General features: G+C 42.7%; 1 protein-coding gene across 1 annotated transcript in view; it reads right to left on the bottom strand.

Annotated features, from left to right (window-relative positions):
- Window positions 1-19,410, bottom strand: part of LOC136867245 (carbonic anhydrase 2) — a 234,326-nt gene extending 214,916 nt beyond the window's left edge. Inside the window, exon 1 of the mRNA XM_067144384.2 lies at window positions 19,322-19,410. The gene's annotated coding sequence lies outside the window, so the exon portion shown is untranslated. The remainder of the gene's footprint in view (window positions 1-19,321) is intronic.
- Between the last annotated feature and the right edge of the window lie 613 nt (window positions 19,411-20,023).

Here is a 20,023-nt window from a genome sequence, read left to right on the forward strand (position 1 = left end):
AAGAGCTCGATGTCATAGCTCGTTAGGTTCCTCGTCAATGCATAATGCAAATGTATACTTATGAGGTATTTTACGCAGGCCACAGTGGACTGGATAGTCAAGATCTATGCCTGATACATTTCTCTCCTGATTCTTTTTTACTTTCTCTGAATGCATTTTAAGTTTCTTAATATATGACAGGAAATCATTAATTAACCAACTGAGGAGTTCATCTTCAGTACTAAAAGATGCTTTTTTTTTTTTTTTGCTAGTGACTTTACATCGCACCGACACAGATAGGTATTATGGCGACGATGGGATAGGAAAGGCCTAGGAGTTGGAAGGAAGCAGCCCCAGCATTTGCCTGGTGTCAAAATGGGAAACCACGGAAAACCACCTTCAGGGCTGCCGACAGTGGGATTCGAACCCACTATCTCCCGGATGCAACCTCACAGCCGCGCGCCCCTAATCGTACGACCAACTCGCCCGGTTAAAAGATGCTCGTTTGTTCTCGTTCCTGAATATGTCCCATGTGAGGTGTTGCAGACGTTATGCGCATTGAACAATTTAATCAAATGCTCCATAAAACAAATGGCTTATTTTAAACTGTATTTTATGCTCTCGGGACAAAACCACCTCCATACTTTACAAACCAGAGATTGTTTCAGGGGAAAATACAATATTTTTAGCTCTTGCTACATTCATTTTCGTGAAATTTGTTGGGCAAATTATTTTCCTCGTTGGTTTCCTAATTTAAGATTTCTGAGTTTGAAGATGCCTCTCAAATGATTGCCGGTCACGGTAGCATAGTTTAAAAAAAGTCCAGTGACAAATTTTGGGATCGCCCGATTCTTATGACGTAACTCGGTTCAAAACTTAGGAACAGAGGCCTACTTCGATCAGCTTGAAGTCGTATCTCATGCGTAATACTTCCTCTGTATAATGTTTCGAACATTGAACATTCACTGGAAACTTGTGAAACAAAATTCCACTACCTTTAATTTCTCGTGAATAAACCATGACTGGAACTGCGAATGCTTAACATCAGACAAATACATAATACATTCACAACCAACTCAGTTAATGAACACGTTTAAAGGCGCGAGCCTGGTAGACCGAGGGCAAGATAGCGATCCTAGCGGCCCGGCATTGAACTTCAGTGTAACCACTTCCATAGCGTTTTACGGGCTCTATTTCCAGGCCTTGTATTATAACGTAGGCAACGTGGGAAACTCACATTCTTTCAGAAATAACTACCATACTCTTATTGACGAAAGAAGCTCTGCACTACGACGGCCTTAGTTTGGAATAAACCTCTGTAATACACGTAATACTGTGTTGTGTGCTGTAGCTTTATCAATATGTAAAATCACTCTTCGGTTACTGAATTAAGAAACAGTGAAAGGGCCCCTCACAAGTCATGGGACCCCCCACCCCGCAAGGTCTACGGAGTCCTTATCGCCGCAACTGAAGGAAAGCGAACGCGGCATGAATCGAACCTCAGCCTTACAGTATAAGCACTACTTTAGAACTCATGATTTATGACATAACAGTCTACTGCACAGTTTAATAATCCGGGATTACTCCTGGACCTGATTTTTTTAGGTAAAAAGTGTCAGTATTATTATATTATCTATCTTTAAGTTTTGCCTAGGATCGGGTTTGCATTTGAGTAACGTACGTTACTAGAGTTCCATACCTCATTCTTCTTAAAAGAGCTAACGAGGGCAGCCACATAATTCACGCTCCACCTAATACGGCCACGTTTGTGATCAAATTTAAAGGCAAGCTATTACCATAGCTCTCTATCATGTGGATAAGACTGCGAGACATGATAACGAACGCTTAGGTGTCTCCTTTCAGAAACCAGTTGTAGCAGTTAATTAAAATATATGACACCAATTTCGGTTATTTCTAGCCAGTTACATCAGCGGTTCTCAAAATGTGGTACGCGAGGAGATTTCAAGAGAAAATGTGAATACAAGAACAGTGAAAAATTGACTTTAAAATATCGTCATGTCGTGACCGTGTCGTCAAGTTCATGATATCTTTTTCAACACTGACGGATTCCTAACTATGGTGTATCTAAAAAGTAAGTACCGCAATGAGCTATATTTGGACTCGAACATCCACATCGAAGTTTCACCTGGATAATCAGAAAACAATTTTCAAACAACCATTTTGAAAACCTTGGTGAATCATAGCTTCTGAACTTCGGAATGAAGATTAAAACTATTATTTCTTACTCCTTCCGTATTATGATATGAAGTCTTCCCTGACAGCAACCCAACGTGGAGGGATTGCATGTTTCTGAGCTGGTTTTTACTGTGATATGTTGTATGCAAATGCAGGTTTGTATTAAGGTGAACACACACCCAGCCCCCGCCCACTGAACCAAAAGCCACTACGCTGACCGTCAGCCAAGGAGTCGGATGTAATTGACACTACTCAGCGTTAGTCATTAATTCATGTTAAGTTTAACATGCAGTGTCTGGAAAACTTTCGTAAGTTACTAGAGTAGCAGGAATTGCTGTGTTGCCGTTGTCTTCTTGTTCCACAGGTAGCCGAAAAACATTTTGGTTAGTTTGGTTTTGTCCATTCTGAACAAATGTCCGAGAAATGATAACCTTCTCTTTTTCATGGTCTCTGAAACATTCTCCACATTTTTGTAGACTTCATTGTTCCGAAGTTTTCAACACGTTTCGGTCTGGATTGGGCCCAAGATTTTCCGTACTATTCTTCTTTCTAAGATCTCCAACTTGTAATTCATCGAGAGGCATTATTATTATTGTTAATTGGCTGTATATGTTACAAGATTATTTTGTTTGTTTTATACACAGTAGTGGCACCACATTTTTCTAGATACAGTAGCATACCAACAATGTTCTAGGTGTTTGCATGCCTTCTATGTAGCCAACAACATTGCGTATGTGTTCCCAGCAACGCAGAAGCCTTTGGCTATAAAGTCGTCACTGCCTAATCTCTGGTTGGTGCGGAGAGGGCGATCGATTGCCGACAGATCGTCTTCACCTGTTCCGAAGCAAATCCCACACAGTGGTTCCTTCATGTTAGGGTTTAGGTCGAAGTTGCAGGGCTCTTTACACATGTCTGTTAGGTCATCAGCCCACAGGCTGGTTGGATCCTCAAATAGCACCACCAAAGGCTATACAGTTATAGGATAACCATAAAAACCAATGACAGTACCTAAATGAGGCGTACTAGGCAAGACGAGGAGTGAGGTAGTTTGCCATTGCTTTCCTCACTGGGGCAGGTAGTGCTATTGTAGCATGACTGACCCTATGAGCAATACCTTTCATAACACTCAGACACACTGGTTGTGCTCTGAATGCCATTACTCAGCACGACCCACACCCCAGCAGCTTCCATATTGTCACAGCCATGGGTGAGACTGGAACTTCAGTGGAAGCTACACTTTGCTCTGGCCTGTGCCAAGAGATGGATGCAAAAGTACTGCATCCATCAAGAAATGACAGCAGGCAGCTAGCTCATCCATATTCTATATGACAATGGAAGGGCGTATGCAGCAGGAGTGACGTCTCGTTTGTTTAGTCACTAGGGCTAGGAAGTGCTCTACCACCCCCATACTCTTAGGATTTAAGTCCCTGCCACCTCGACCTAATCCCTAGGATGAAGGAACTACTGCGTATGATCTCGTTCGAACACCTGAAGACGTTCTGCAGGCAATCGATCTCTCCTCGCACCATCCATAGATTACACAGTGCGGAAGGAACCGGAAGCTTCCACGTGCGCAACAATGGTGCTACATCGAAGGCCCGTAAAACCTAGAACCTTGTATGTATTCTATGTATCTAAAAACAACTTCTAAAATGAACTTATGTATCAGACAATAAACTTGTATAAAGTTGTTTTTAACCAAGGATACTGTCAGAGGTTAGCGAGTTCTGAACCCCTTGACGGAATCACTAACCAGTTGTGAGATTACTTCCTTTTCCTGTAACTTGGTATATGCCTTGCAACTCAGTTATCTTACCATAGATCCTTCTGGGGATCAGCGGTCGAACTCCACATCCCAAAATTGCGGATTCAAACCCGGCAGAGGTAGTCGGATTATCGAAGGGCGGAAAAAGAAAGTCTATTTGGTATTCCATGTTGTACTATATCGGCGTGTAAAAGATATATGATGACATACTCGGTGTATACTCGACAAAATCAATTAAAATTTCGGCCATATGTTGCAAATAGAGTACCGTTTTAACGGCCATTTGAGTAACTCAACATTCTATAGCTGTGACTCCATCTCGACTATGTCCGATGGTATTTAAAGGTTCTCAAATACGTCGACAACGTCTGCGGCACCTCGGTGTCTCCGGAAACCGTAAATGGAGTTAGTGGGGCGTAACATTATTATTATTATTATTATTATTATTATTATTATTATTATTATTATTATTATTAAAAAACTTCGTGGTTCAGGCAGCAGCGCGCCGGCCTCTCAACGCTGGGTTGCGTGGTTCAAATCCCGGTTACTCCATGTGAGATTTGTGCTGAATAAAGCGGAAGCGGGACACGTTTGAGTACTCCGGTTTTCCCTGACGTTTTTCATTCCTGCAGCACGCTCCAGTATCATTTCATTTCATCTGTCAGGCATTAATTTCCCCATAGGAGTGCGACAGGTTTCATCAGCTGGCACAGTTCCCATCTTCGCCGCTAGATAAGGATTTCATTCATTCAATTCCTTACCCGACTTAAAATGGAAAAAGGCTGTAGATTTTCATTAGTATTAAAACTGGGCCAGATTCACATGTGTGACGCATTTCGAATCTGCAACACTACCATCTTGTGAAAAGTGGTGGAAGAAGAATAAGAAGAAATATATATATATATATATAAATAGATAGATAACGTCTTAGTGTGTGGCAAAATGATAGCTCTAGCCCCTCTTTTACACTTCACTAGGCCTACTATATTTATAATGCACAACATTTCTTTTTCTAAGGATTGGTTTTACGTCGCACCGACACAGATAGGTCTTATGGTGACTATGGGCTAGGAAAGGGCCAGGAGTGGGAAGGAAGTGGCCGTGGTCTTAATTAAGGTACAGCCCCAGCATTTGCTCGGTGTGAAAATGGTAAACCACGGAAAACCATCTTCAGGGCTGCCGATAGTGGGGTTCAATCCCACTAACTTCGGAATGCAACCTCACATTAACATGCCCCTAACCGTACGGCCAACTAGCTTGACTGCGCAACATTTAAATTATAGTCTATAACAGTAATACAAAAATTACTACAAACTACTACAATTACAACAATGTATCTCATGAGAAAATTAAAATAACATTGTAGTACTACTAACTACACAAAAATAGATATTGTAATAAAAGATATAATAATAACAACTCACTACATATAGAAAGTCCAAATTAATAATTATAATAATAAATATATAAAATGTAATTTGTAATGTAAACTATATACGTTGCTGCCACACAAATTACAGAAAGACATTGCTTTGAGGTTAGCAATAATTGTCTCTTCCACTACAAAATCGATCGATAATTTTCATCGCATTAAAATAATAATAATAATAATAATAATAATAATAATAATAATAATAGTCCGCCTGCTGGCCATGATCGTTAAAGCGTGGAGTCTATATGATCTAACACCGTGGTTAGCCGGTTTGAGCCCCTTTGCTCGAAGAAGTTTTCACCATCAGAATGTTGGCCGGCAGGGTAGGGGAGGTGGTGGTATACAATTTTTAATCACTAGACTGCGTGCGAAAAGCCTGGATTAAATTCCAAACCTCTCCGCAGTGCCAATATGAAGTGAGGGCATATGAAGCTGTTGATGGTAATTCCTCCGTGGGATGGGGACGTTAAGCCTTGAGCGGACCGCTCGGTGCTATTCGACAGGAGTAAGGTATGTGCCAGCAAAGTGTTTCACCCTCCCCTTCCTACTACCATGTATCACGTCATTCAGTTCAACTCCTCTCATGAGGTTGACGTCAGGAAGGGCATCCGATCGTAAAACTGGCTACGAAGATTCGTCTCCCTTCATACCCGACCCCGTATAGAAACGGGACAAGAGGTGGACATTGTAATAAAAGATATAATAATAACAACTCACTACATATAGAAAGTCCAAATTAATAATAATAATAATAATAATAATAATAATAATAATAATAATAATAATCAACATCTTGACTTTTTCCAAATTAATTAGGGGTCAGCCCCGATGTGGACTTAGCCTAGCGTTACGGCGCATTGCCCTTCTTGACGCCAACCCTATGTAAAGGGATGTATTCACTATTGCGTCTTTCTATGGCGTTTAGTAGCATGGTATATTGTATGTAAAGAAGATGTGTCTAAAGACGAATACAAACATTTAGTCTCCGAGCCATGGGAACTAACCATATACAGTTAAAAATCCTCGACTTGGCCGTGCATCGATCCTGGGACCCTCTCAACCGAAGAACAACACGCCGATATTCAGCCAAGGAGTCGGGTGAATAATGATAATAATGTGTTGATCCTCCATTCTTAATAAGATAATAGATAGATTAGATAATAGAGTACTGAAATTACGTCCAGACCGAGCCAGTAAATCTACTGACATTATTCTCGCATGTACCCCCTGTTTCATACACTAACCAACTACTGTCTCGGGTTTCGACCACGTAACCTTGGGCATAGGAAGTGAGTAACATTTCAACTGCTCTACGGAGCCGATGATTTAATCATAAAACCCAAATAAATTGCAGAGCTGTGCCTCTAAACACATAGGCACATAGGCTAAGAGATATCAACTCCCCATCACCACCCAACAGCTTACCTGAGCGTGCGCGCGGCCTAATCAACGGATCACCGTACCACCGACTGTCCCAACACTACTCATGAGTACCTTGCCACTCTCTCAACAAACATTCAACCTTTCCCCACATAGGCGCGTGGGGCGGGGCGGGAGGAAGTGAAGCACTGTCCTTCGGCAGAGTTCTCTAGGTCTGAACCTGAACAAGCGACTTTCTTCAGCAGCTGCGATTACATGAAATGAAATGAATATTAAGTAGAGCTGCAGTGGCCAACGCTTGTGTTATTTACTAATATAAAAGTAAGTGTTTCTTTTTGTAATATACGAGCTTGTTGCCAGGTTTCATTTCGAATATTGGCAATTAAAAATAAAGAGCATCATGCATATTCTTTTACTTGTATCTTCTAGACTTCAGAGTGTACTCTTTTTCCTTCTCCGAAACCCAGGTATAATAACATACAACTTTTTATTTCCAAGTCTGTTTCCGAATTATCTCGGTCGATTTTAAAGTGCATTTAGCCCAGTTTTACTGCAGCATACCCTTCCTCACGCCAACCCTATACGAAGGAATCTGTGGCGGTTATTAGTGTGATGTGTTGAATATAAATGATCACAATCGTACACTTCACGAGCTAAAGGAATTAACCAAACGCAGCTAAAATCCTCAATATTTTTACAATTTGCTGTACGTCTCACCGACACAAATAGGTTTTATGGCGACGATGAGATAGGAGCTAGGAGTGCGAATGAAGTGGTGAAAACGAAAATCCACAGCCTATTTCCAGTCATTCGACCGGGCCAGGAATGGAACGAATGAAGCACCTATCTAGCGGCGAGGATAGGAATTGTGCCGGCTGCCGAAGCCTGTCGCACAAGGAAGTGGTCGTGGCCTTAATTAAGGTACACTTGCATGGTATAAAATGGGAAACCATGGAAACTATCTTCAGGGCTGCCGACAGTGGGGTTCGAACCCACTATTTCCCCAATGTAAGCTGACAGCTGTATGCCCCTAACCACACGGCCAACTCACTCGGTGCTAAAATGCCCGTCCAGCTGAGAATCTAATCCGGGGCACTATGAACCGAAGAGCACTACACCTGACCAGTTAGCCAAGGATCTTGACATGGTATGACATACCTATTCCAGATATGTAGCATTCCAGGTTTCCAAAAATACAATGTTATTGGGTTTACTTCACACAAAATGCATTTTTACGGTTTTCGAAGACGCTGAGGGTCTAGGGGTATCGTGCATGCCTCTCACCCGAAGAACCCGGGTTCTATTCCCGGTCAGGTCAGGGATTTTTACCTGGACCTGAGGGTTGGTTCGAGCTTCACAACGGAGGAGCTATCTGACGGTGAGATGACGATCCCGGACTAGCAAACCAAGAATAACGGCCGAGAGGATTCGTAGTACTGACCATGCGCCACCTCATAATCTGCAGGCCTTCGGGTTGAGCAGCGAAAGGCCCGTCAGGGCTGTAGAGCTATGGGATGTTTATTTGGAGACGCTGAGGTGCCGGAAGTTTGTCCCGTAGTGCTGTTAAATCTACCGACTCGAGGCTGGCGCATTTGAGTACCTTTCAGTACCACCGGACTGAGACAAGTTCGAACCCGCTAACTTTGGTTCTGAAAGCCAGCGCTCTGCCCACTGAACTAGACCATCTTATAAAACGAGATGTCACAAGGGAATATTGTATTAAGAAGTGTAACTTATTAGTGCCTACGAATTTTTGTCCTGCAACAGTTCTCCTAATTTAAAACCTACTGGTTCGGGATTTAAAAATTAAGCACCGGTATATAATAATTTCGTATGGCTATTTCTAGCCGAGTGCAGCCCTTGTAAGGCAGACCCTCCGACGAGGGTGGGCGGTATCTGCCATGTGTAGGTAACTGCGTGTAATTGTGGTGGAGGATAGTGTTATGTGTGGTGTGTGAGTTGCAGGGATGTTGGGGACAGCACAAACACCCAGCCGCCGGGCCACTGAAATTAACCAATTAAGCTTAAAATCCCCGACCCGGCCGGGAATCGAACCCGGGACCCTCTAAACCGAAGGCCAGTACGCTGACCATTCAGCCAACGAGTCGGACTAAGCACCGGTGAACCTGAATGATATGTAAAAGTACTGGGTAAATAAACTGTGGTTTCACAGGAAAAATGGTTCCCTTCACAACAAAATATAATTCATGTTATTTGCTTTACGTCCCACTAACTACTTTTACGGTTTTCGGAAACGCCGAGGTGCCGGAATTGAGTCCCGCAGGAGTTCTTTTACGTGCCAGTAAATCTACCGACACGAGGTTGACGTATTTGAGCACCTTCAAATACCACCGGACTGAGCCAGGATTGAACCTGCCAAGTTGGGGTCAGAAGGCCAGCGCCTCAACCGTCTGAGCCACTCAGCCCGGCTAACAAAAAATAAGCCCGTGGTGCAACAGCATTGGCCTGCCAAGGCGACTGCTGTCCAACAAGATGACCTGCGGATATTGGAGTGTCACATTGTCAACGTGATGACATCTTAAGCCGCACTGCTTGGCTTTCGCAACCAGAAATTAGTTGTTCATCACAAGGATCGCTACGCAGTGGTCGATAGCCACTAATATCTCGTGGCCAGGAGAACTGCCTTCAGAACATAACGCAAACAATATACTAATTTATATTACAAGTGGCTATTCGCGAGTGGGAAGTTTAATGCACGAGCCGTAGGCGAATGCCTTGAATTAAGGTAAATCCGGGACAGATGCCGCCCCGGTAGAGATGCCGCATACACTGTAGCTAAAGGTTCCCATCGTTACAGCTAGATGGCAAATGTGTGGTTTTTCAGTTTCTAAGGAAGAACTACTGTCTGCAAGTCTGACGAAATTTGCTCGTATATTACGCCAATTATAGCCGATATCATGAGGCGAGTACATGTTTCCTCCTGACAAAGTTTTTGCGTGTGTTAATTTATTGTGTATTAAGTTGGCTTCAAATGCTTAAATCAGACGTTTTTAGTACAGTAGACGTCAGAAACATAACTGTAGTTGAGAGTAAGCTAATTTTGGGCCATGATAGCCTTGAGGTATGAAAACAGGAGGGTGCCGCGTCTCTCCCTGATAGTTGGCCTTCGGGCTGAGCAGCGGTCGCTGTGCAGGCCAGAGCCATTTCAAGGGTGTTAAGTGCCGTGGGGTTTTATATAACACAGTGAAGAATCCATTGCACATGCACATTTATAGTAAATCGAAATTAAAATATGATTTTAATGTTGTAAATTATCAGATAGATTTTTTCCATTGAATGATTATATTATGTGGATATAATTGTCTTGTAGTACGTTCTAGTGTTCGGTTATATTAAAGTTGAAGAAATTGGCTTAAATTTGATTTTGTCATTAATTATTTTACACGCGGCATCTCTCCCGAGCAAAGTCGGCATCTATACCGGGATCCAGGGAGAGACGCCGCAGATGCAACAATTCCTATGTTTACTCCTTTCTCCTATTTACTTTCAATTGCCAATATTTTGTTCATCCCTGATCAAATGTACATGTTTTCAAATTATGCTCGATGAATTTGCAACAATTTTTAAAGTAAATATACCGAGATATAACAAAAGACATAAAAAGTGCGGCAACTCTCCCGGAATTACCCTAATCGGGTAAACAGAGCACCCGTCTAGTCATGAGCAGGGTTAAGATTTATAAGTAATAAAAATGACCAAAAATGTGCAAACATATGGGATAAACATTTTCAAAATATGCAGTAAAATATAGACTAAATATTTTTTCTAAAATAATGCCAAATAAGGTGGGTTTTTTTTTTTGCTTTACGTCGCACCGACACAGATATGTCTTATGGCGACGATGGGATAGGAAAGACTTAGGAAGGGGAAGGAAGCGGCCGTGGCCTTAATTAAGGTACAGCCCCGGCATTTGCCTGGTGTGAAAATGGGGAAACCACGGAAAACCATCTTCAGGGCTGCCGACAGTGGGGCTCGAACCCACTATCTCCCGATTACTGGATACTGGCCGCACTTAAGCGACTACAGCTATCGAGCTCGGTGCCAAATAAGGTAAGGAATATCTGTATTTTATAACATTTTCATACTAATGAAAGAAATTGAAAGCCGCAAAATAAAAATGTAAACAGAACAAGAGTTCAATATTTTTGTTGTGGACCACAGAGGATTGAGTGACAAGGCAAAACCAAAAAGAAAGATAAAGAAAGTGTGCATACAGCAGAACTTGCTTTCCACATTTCATAGAAAGACCAGAATCCAGCTTTGAAATACTGATGCTCGTAAAATACATTTTAAGTGATCTTCTAGAAAGAATAACTTTAACCAACTGTACCTATGAGCAACACTTTCACATCATTCATCACCGAGAGTAGCTGCAGCATTACGAATAGCATTAGTAGCATCGCTCATGCCTCAGTCACTTTCATATTGTCAACATCAAGAAGGGAGCGGAAGGCGTGTAGCAACCGAAGAAAATGCTGCATTCATGTTCCCGCTATCCGAACAGGAATTCGAGTTTCGGATTTCCAAACGGCGAAGCTTCCTTGCCCTGTTATGGAGCGCAATTAACCGCCAGATAGAGTTTTTGCCAGCGGCGTAACGTCGCACAAACTTAGATAGGTTTCTGGCGACGATGGTCTAGGAAAGGGCGAGGAGTGACCGTGGTTTTAATTAAGGCATAACCCCACAGTATTTACTGGTGTAAAAGTGGATCCCATTGATGTTCTGCTTGTGAGGTCTATTTTATGTTCCCGTCTTTCGCAACTATTTTCTTTCTTTCAAAGATACTATCATTCTTGAATAGGGTGGAATCCTTCCCGTTCTTCCTCTGACCATTGTATTATTATTATTTTTTTTTTTTTGTTATTTGCTTTACGTCGCACCGACACAGATAGGTCTTATGGCGACGATGGGACAGGAAAGGGCTAGGACTGGGAAGGAAGCGGCCGTGGCCTTAATTAAGGTACAGCCCCAGCATTTGCCTGGTGTGGAAATGGGAAACTACGGAAAACCATTTTCAGGGCTGCCGACAGTGGGGTTCGAACCCACGATCTCCCGAATACTGGATACTGGCCGCACTTAAGCGACTGCAGCTATCGAGCTCGGTCTGACCATTGTTAAGGGGAGCCATCATTACCATTAGGCCTATTGTTAATCACCGTCTACTAACAAAAAGCCTGCGTCTCTGAATTTGGCAACTCACTACGATTTCTTTCGCTCGATAGTTTTGGCACGAGTCATATTTCAGTGCTGACTAATGACAGAGCCCCAAATATGACGTGGTGTGATCTATCTTAGTATAGCATGGCGGCAAGATACTGCCTTTATCATATCTGTGGTGCTACTCTGTGGCTAGCGCTCGTTTCAACTCAGGATGGGCGGAAAGCAGATCCTGTCCTGGGCACAAATTTATGAATATAATAATCAATATATAATAAAAACATAATTTAGTCTGGGCTGTGTGGCTCTGATGGTAGAAGAGCTTGCCTTCCTAATCCAAGTTGGCGGGTTTGATCCCGGCTCGCTCCGGCACTCAAATGCGCTTGCCGCGTGTCACTAGATGTAAAAGAACTCATGTAGGACAAAATGCGGGTATCTTGCCGTCTCCAAATAACGGAAAAGTACGTAGTGGGACGTAAAACTTCTTCTTCATGGTCTTTTTCCCAATTTATTGATGACGATATATAATATAGACCTAGTCCAAGTTTACGGCCGGATGCACTTCCTGACTCCAACCTTCTGTGAAGATATTATAGTCACTTTTGCGTGTTTCTGTGGTGGTTGGCAACGTGATGTGCTGTATGTAAATGAAAAGAAGTGTAGTAAGACAAACACAAACCCACAGTCCACGAATGCGAGGAATTAACCATATGCAGTTAAAATATCTGGCCCGGTCGGGAATCGAACGTGGGGCCCTCTAAACCAGGCAAGGAACCGGACTTTGACGTAAAAATAATAACATTAATCATAATCATCATTATACACATCATTATCACCATCATCATTGGTGAGACCTTGGCATTCCTCAGAAGTTTTTGTCGATCTTTCCTGTTCATTGCCTTGTTCCTCCAGATCTTAATTTTTCCCATCTCAGATTTGGTCTACCAACTTCTGGGGATCCTTCTGGTCTGGTAACATATTAAATAACTTGTTCATCACTCTGTTATCATTGGCCCAGTCTACCCTAGCCTCTTGATCTTAATGACTTTAAGAATATCGGGTTCATTGAATAGCCTCTTAAGCTCAAGGCTACAAATATATTATTCTTCATCAATTATTCTACTGGCCCAAAAATGCATTTCGAAATTCTTCTAAGTTACCAAGCTGTCTTTCGTCAGATTTTGACAGAGGATCACGTTTCAGAACCATATGTTAGTACTGATCTCACTATAAGACGCACTGGAGAATATCTCTGCCTTTGGGTTAATGATTGGCAGCTGTGGAACAATTTCAAGGACATTTCTAAATTTCTGCAAGTTATTTTAGATTTCTAAGCTATTAAGTCAAGAGTGTTGGTGGTAGTGGTGGTGATTATTGTTTTAAGAGGAAATACAACTGCAGCCATACTCTTTTAACACTAATGAGAAGAAAAGTGGAAGGGGTCTGTCATTTCGAAAAATGAAGATATCGGCTAAAGAAAGACAAGGGCCATGATGAACTTGAAAATGAAAGACTCCCTAGTCCTCGGAACCTAATAGCATAGGGATCGGAAAAGAATAAGAGTTGACAAAGGGAGGTCGGATAGGATAAATTAAAGTGAGGAACCTGGCACAAGTAAATGGAAGCAACTCCAGGAGTCAGCTAAGGACTCCGTGGTTGCCAACCCATGCTCCCAGGTTAAGACCCCATGGATCCCCTTTTAGTCACCTCTACGACAGACAGGGGATACTGTGGGTGTTATTCTACCGCCCCCAGCCACAGGGGGGTATTAAGCTAAGAAGTGGCCGTTCTCGTACTGAAAAGTTCAGTACAAATTCTGCGGAGTCATTTATATTGTTAACGATTAATGACTAGGAGTAGATGGAGAAGTCCGCCTCTGTGGTGGAGTGGTTAGTGTGATTAGCTGCCACCCCTAGAGGCCCGGGTTCGATTCCCGGCTCTGCCCCCAAAATTGAAAAGTGGTACGAGGGCTGGAACGGGTTCTACTCAGCATCGGGAGGTCAAATGAGTAGAGGTGGGTTCGATTCCCTCCTCAGCCATTCTGGAAGTGGTTTTCCGTTGTTTCCCACTTCTCCTCCAGGCAAATGCCGGGATGGTACCTAACTTAAGGCTACGGCCACTTCCTTCCCTCTTCCTTGTCTATCCCTTCCAATCTTCCCATCTCTCACAAGGCTCCTGTTCAGCATAGCAGGTGAGGACGCCTGGGTGAGGTACTGGTCATCCACCCCAGCTGTATCCCTCGACCCAATGTCTCACGCTCCAGGGCACTGCCCTTGAGGTGGTAGAGGTGGGATCCCTCGCTGAGTCCGACGGAAAAACCAACCCTGGAGGGTAAACAGATTAAGAAAGAAAGAAAGAAAGAAAGAAAGAAAAAAGAAAGAAAGAAAGTGGATGGAGAAAAAAATTATCAAACAGTTTAACATAGCATTATTTGCTTTGTGTCAATCTGCAGTGGCAGAAAGAAATGTAAATACATTTAAATATCCAGGACAAAATGTGATAATTTGTAAACTAATTTGTAACACTTTTTAGATTTAATTATAATCTTTAATGTAGTAACAGACAAACTATCTTTAATAAGAATATGCAAATGAATGCATCAAAAACAGTTTGGATTTCAAAAAGCCAATACTCTCCCCTCAGTTTCAGGTGATCCGGGAAGAGGGGTTGGGAGTGTTCTATTTTAAATGAGTTTAGCATTGCCTCGATTTTGCTTGTGTCAGATTCCTCACTTTCATCTTAGGAAATCTTTCACTCTTCGTGGTCTTTCTCTTTCTCTTCCGATACAATCTCTTACAAGAAGAGTTAAAAGGGGATGTTATCTAGTTGCACTTGTCCTTAAATTAATATTCACCATCATCTCCACAGGAAAGAACTTATATAAAATTAATGTTTCATTTGATAGTGATACAATAATCACAGTTTGTTTCATATACCTAAAGAGATCTCATCAAGGCTATGCTCGAGGGAGCACATTGTAACAATGTGTGCTTCATTATTCACTTACGGGATTGCTCTGAAATAATGATGCGATTTAAAGGAGTAAATGTGATTTGAATTGCGGTAATCGTAAGGTTGAAAGTAGAGAAACGACTTGTTTAAATAAAAGGTATTTTATTTCTATGCATATAATGATGATGATGATAATAATAATTATATTCAATGATGCAGTAATCCACCAAGATTCTCAAGGGTTCACCACGTACTTGTACACTTCTGTAGTTTTATTCTTATTCCTACAATTATTATTATTATTATTATTATTATTATTATTATTATTATTATTATTATTATTATGAAAATGCTACTGGTTTACGTCTGGGGTTTCCAGGGACGACGAGGTGCTGAAATTTTGTGTCGCAGGAATTTCTCGACGTGCCAGTAAATCTACCGACACGAGGCGACGTATCTGAGCACCTTCAAATACCACCGGACTGAGCAAGGATCAAACCCGCCAACTTGAGCTGCCCTGCCCGTCATCTAGGCAGTTCTCAGAGATATTAAATTTATGCAAGGTATATGTCACGCTGGTAAATATTAAATAACAAGAGTAGTACTTCAAGACATTTTGAAACTATCGTCGGTGACGGAATTGGCTAAATTCAGAATCTGTACTTGTTATTTATATACTGAGTATCTTCCCTGCATTCACCTGAAATTGGTAGGTTATGTTCAGCATTTTTTATTACGTACTTTTAAGCGCTGGCAGGCGATATGTGGTATGTGATATGGTAGGGTGGGTAAAATTTTTCGTTCCGTACCCGGACAGGGTAGGGCGGGCCTCCTAGATGGTAACGCCGTCTCTCAGGTCAGGGCAATCTGTGGCAGTGGTGTGCCTTTCGGAGAAGGTAAAGTGGATGTGCCCGTGGCCTAAATTGGAACTATTCGGTTTTCGCCTTAGTACAGGAGAATGGAAAGCCACGGAAAACCATTCTCAGGATAGCCAACGGCGGGGACCAACCCCTCTTTGTCTCTCGAATACAGAGCTGTAGAGCCTCGGTAGAGCCGTGGTCTCCGGTAAGCCGAAACCAACTCTATTCGGGATGCAAAGCTGTCGAGCCACGGTCCAGCCGTGGCGATATGGTATCACAGGTGCGAGAACGTCATAACTTCGCTAGAGTACTCTATCTGCTCACGTGCCGACTCGCCTGCAAGGCAGGCATGTAGCGAAGATCCATCTGGACAAAGCTAATACCATGACGGAATATTTGCACACATATTATAACATAACTATCGAACAATGGAGCATATTTAGTATACAATAACTAGATTCTCACTCAAATTTACTAGACCTTAACTATCCGTATACCTCATTTCCTTTTCGATCTTCTCTGTTTATCGATGTTCAATGATGCATTAATCTACTACGATTCTCAAGGATTCACTACTTACTGTGTTTATGTACATTTCTGTAGTTTTATTCTTGTTCTTACGATTGCGAAGCACTAAAACTTCAGTGGTTAAGCTCGCCATTGCCAGTAAAACAGAGAATTCAGAACTCACCCTCTCTTCCATTTCAACATTCATCGTAAACAAACAAAAATCCAACAAAAACAAAAATATAAAGTGTATTACTGAGTGTCTTCCTGCCACTTTGCACTAAGTCACAGAGCTATCTTCAAAGTATGTAAGACTGTTGAAAGTAGAGCTCTTTAACTAAAACAGAAAATTTCCGTGTAAACTTGTCACAGATTTTGACGCATCCACAGAATATTGTTTTTAAATTTGGTTCTATGCAAGGAATAACATTTGGAACAATTTGGAACAGAAATTCTGATAGGGATAAATGGTGTTATACAATGTTCAGAGAGCTGTCCCGGGAGATAAAATAAGGTACAAGCTGGTTTCTTTTTTTCTGAGTTCCTCTGAAAGAATCTGAGTAAACAACAACATTCAGTACAGTCTTTGTTAACGAACATTGAGCATCACCGAGTGTAATTTGTATGCTAACATACGAAATTAATATATCTGCTGTAAATACTGTTGCTGTAAACCTACATTACATTAGCCGGGCCATATCCTAACGCCAAATTTTTGTACTTCTCACTGGCGGCTCACGGGTTCATGAGATGGGGAGGCCAGGGATAATCAAATAAGTGCCCATACGTATTATTTGCACCAAATTAGAATGTAAGTGCATGCTAACAACTAAAAATGTTCGAACCCCATTGTCGGCAGCCCTGAAGTTGGTTTTACGTGGTTTCCAATTTTTTTTACAAGTTGTTTTACGTCGCACCGACACACATAAGTCTTATGGCAACGATGGGATAGGAAAGGGCTAGGAGTGCGAAGGAAGCGGCCGTGGCCTTAATTAAGGTACAGCCCCAGCATTTGCCTGGTGTGAAGATGGGAAACAACGAAAACCCATCTTCTGGGCTGCCGACAGTGGGATTCGAACCCACTATCTCCCGAATACAAGCTCACAGCTGCGCGCCCCTAACAGCACGGCCAACTCGCTCGGTCCACACCAATAAGTGACTGCTCAGATAGTTGCAGGGGACTGGTATATAAAAGGTGTAACTGCAAGCTCAAATGTCAAACAATGTAATGCAAGTATTGACCTGCTGAACACTGGAAATGGCTTTACACGTTATCTTACCGGAACAAGTAAATACGAAGCTGAAGAGAGTCAATTTCGGGAAGAGAAGCATTATAATATTGTACGATTCCTTTTTTGAAGAATGTATAGCTTCATTGATGGCATCAAGATTGTGAAGGCGAATAAAGTCATCATTACGCAATTCTTAAGCGATTCAGTTAAATTTAGTACTACTAATAAATGTTTTCATTCCTCCCCTGAAGGGGGAGGCGGGCCTCTTAAAAGGTGACGCCGCGCCGTCTCTCAGGCCAGGAGATTTGTATCGAAGAACGAGATGTGTGGAAGTGAGAGGGTTGGAGGCCGTGGCGTATACTAGGAACTGTCCCGGCATTCCCCTTACTGCAGGAGGAAGGAAAATAACGGAAAACCATTCTCAGGACAGCCAACAGTGGAGACCTGCCCCTCTCCGTCTCCCGAATGCAGAGGCGTAGAGCCACGGCAGAGCAGCAGCCACCTCTCCTCTGCTCGGGAAAGCCATCTAATTGAAGTACCCATTTGACTGGCTACTTGACTGAATGGTCAGCATAGTGGTCTTCGGTTCATAGGGTCCCGGGCTCGATTCACCACTGGGCAGGATTTTAGCCGCATTTGGCTAATTCCTTTAGCTCGAGGGCTGGCTGTTTGTGTCACCATAATGAAAATCCACAGCCTGTTTTCAGTCATTAGACCGGGTCAGAAATGAAGCCCCCATCTAGCGGGAAGATAGGAATTGTGCCGGCTACCGAAGCCTGTCGCACTCCTCAGGGGCAATGATTAATGACTGACAGGTGAAATGAAATTATATTGGAGAGCGTTGCTGGAATGAAAGATGACAGGGAAAACGGAGTCTCGTCTCGGCCTTGTCCAGCACAAATCTTACATGGAGTGACCGGGATTTGAACCACGGAACCCAGAGATGAGAGGCCGACTTACTGCCGCCTGAGCCACGGAGGCTTCATGATCGTCCTAATACGTACCTCAATTTATATTCAACACATCACACTTCTTCTTTTTCTTTTTCTACTGCTTTTCCCCACACCTGTGGGGTCGTGGCTGCGAACTGCGTAGCACATGTGGACTTGGCCCTGTTTTACGGCCAGATGGCCTTCCTGATGCCAACCCTAGATGGAGGTATGTAATCACTATTGCGTGTTTCTGTGGTGGTTGGTAGTGTGGTGTGTTGTCTGAATATGAAGAGGAGAGTGTTAGGACATACACAAACACCCAGTCCCCGAGCCAAACGAATTAAACAAGCGATTAAAATCCCCGACCGGCCGAGAATCGAACTTGGGCCCTCTGAACGGAAGGCCAGTACGCTGACCATCAGCCAACGAGTCGGACATTCAACACATCACACTACCAACCACCAAAGAGACACGTACTATTTAATACATTTCTCCAAGTAGGGATGGCATCAGGTAGGGTACTCGATGTTAAAAATATGTTTAATTCACATAATACCAACCCCGCATGATTTGTAAACAGGCCACGAAAGAAGAACAAAGTAATTGTATTTGATACAATAGTGCAAACAGTGAAAGACACCTGCAGAATCATAACCATTGGTGACGACTGTTCATAGATCCGTAGATATTTTCAAGACGCAGAGTCGCCCCTATTTTTAACAACGACCTCCTTTTTAAACTTGGTAACCTCTAATGATCGATGGTTGAATAAAGATTCCAACTCCTAAATCAGAGTAATAAAACAATACATCAACTCATAAACCGAGTTTAATTGCAGTTGTTTATTCCCAAAATGAAAGCCCATCCACTGAACGACAAAGAGTGTAAAGATGTAAGTGACAGCTCACCGTGACTGGTAATGATGTTTACAACACTGGGCACGCTCTAGATGATTCCTGACACATTTCAACGAGCCAACGGCACTTCACTGACTGACCATCATACCAAGACCGAGTCATATACTCCAAGTTATCTGTACCCGTGAGGCCTACTGAAGCACTAACAAAGACAGAGTGGTGGGAGAACTGCTGTCGACACCGATAATACCATCCTTTTTACCCCTTAAAACGTCCGACTCGTTGGCTGAATGGTCAGCGTACTGGCCTTCGGTTCAGAGGGTCCGGGTTCGATTCCCGACCAGGTCGGGGATTTTAACCCTCATTGGTTAATTCCAGTGGCTCGGGGGCTGGGTATTTGTGCTGTCCCCAACATTCCTGCAACTCATACACCACACATAACACTATCCTCCACCACAATAACGCGTAGTTACCTACACATGGCAGATGCCGCCCACCCTCATCGGAGGGTCTGTCTTACAAAGGCTGCACTCGGCTACTAATAGCCACACGAATTTAAAACCCTTAAAACAAGCTCGCTTTGTGAGTCAGTGGGAGAGTGTCAGCCTCCGTATCCCAGCATCGTGGGTTCAAGCTCGATAAAGGTAGTCAGATTTTTGAAGGGCGGAGCATAGTCCATTCGGAACTTCATGTAGTAGAGCCTACGATGTCGGCGTATAAAATACATCTGAATTTGTTGTACACCTGAAGCAA

The sequence above is a fragment of the Anabrus simplex genome, chromosome 3 (genome assembly GCF_040414725.1).
Source record: "Anabrus simplex isolate iqAnaSimp1 chromosome 3, ASM4041472v1, whole genome shotgun sequence".
Lineage (NCBI taxonomy): Eukaryota > Metazoa > Arthropoda > Insecta > Orthoptera > Tettigoniidae > Anabrus > Anabrus simplex.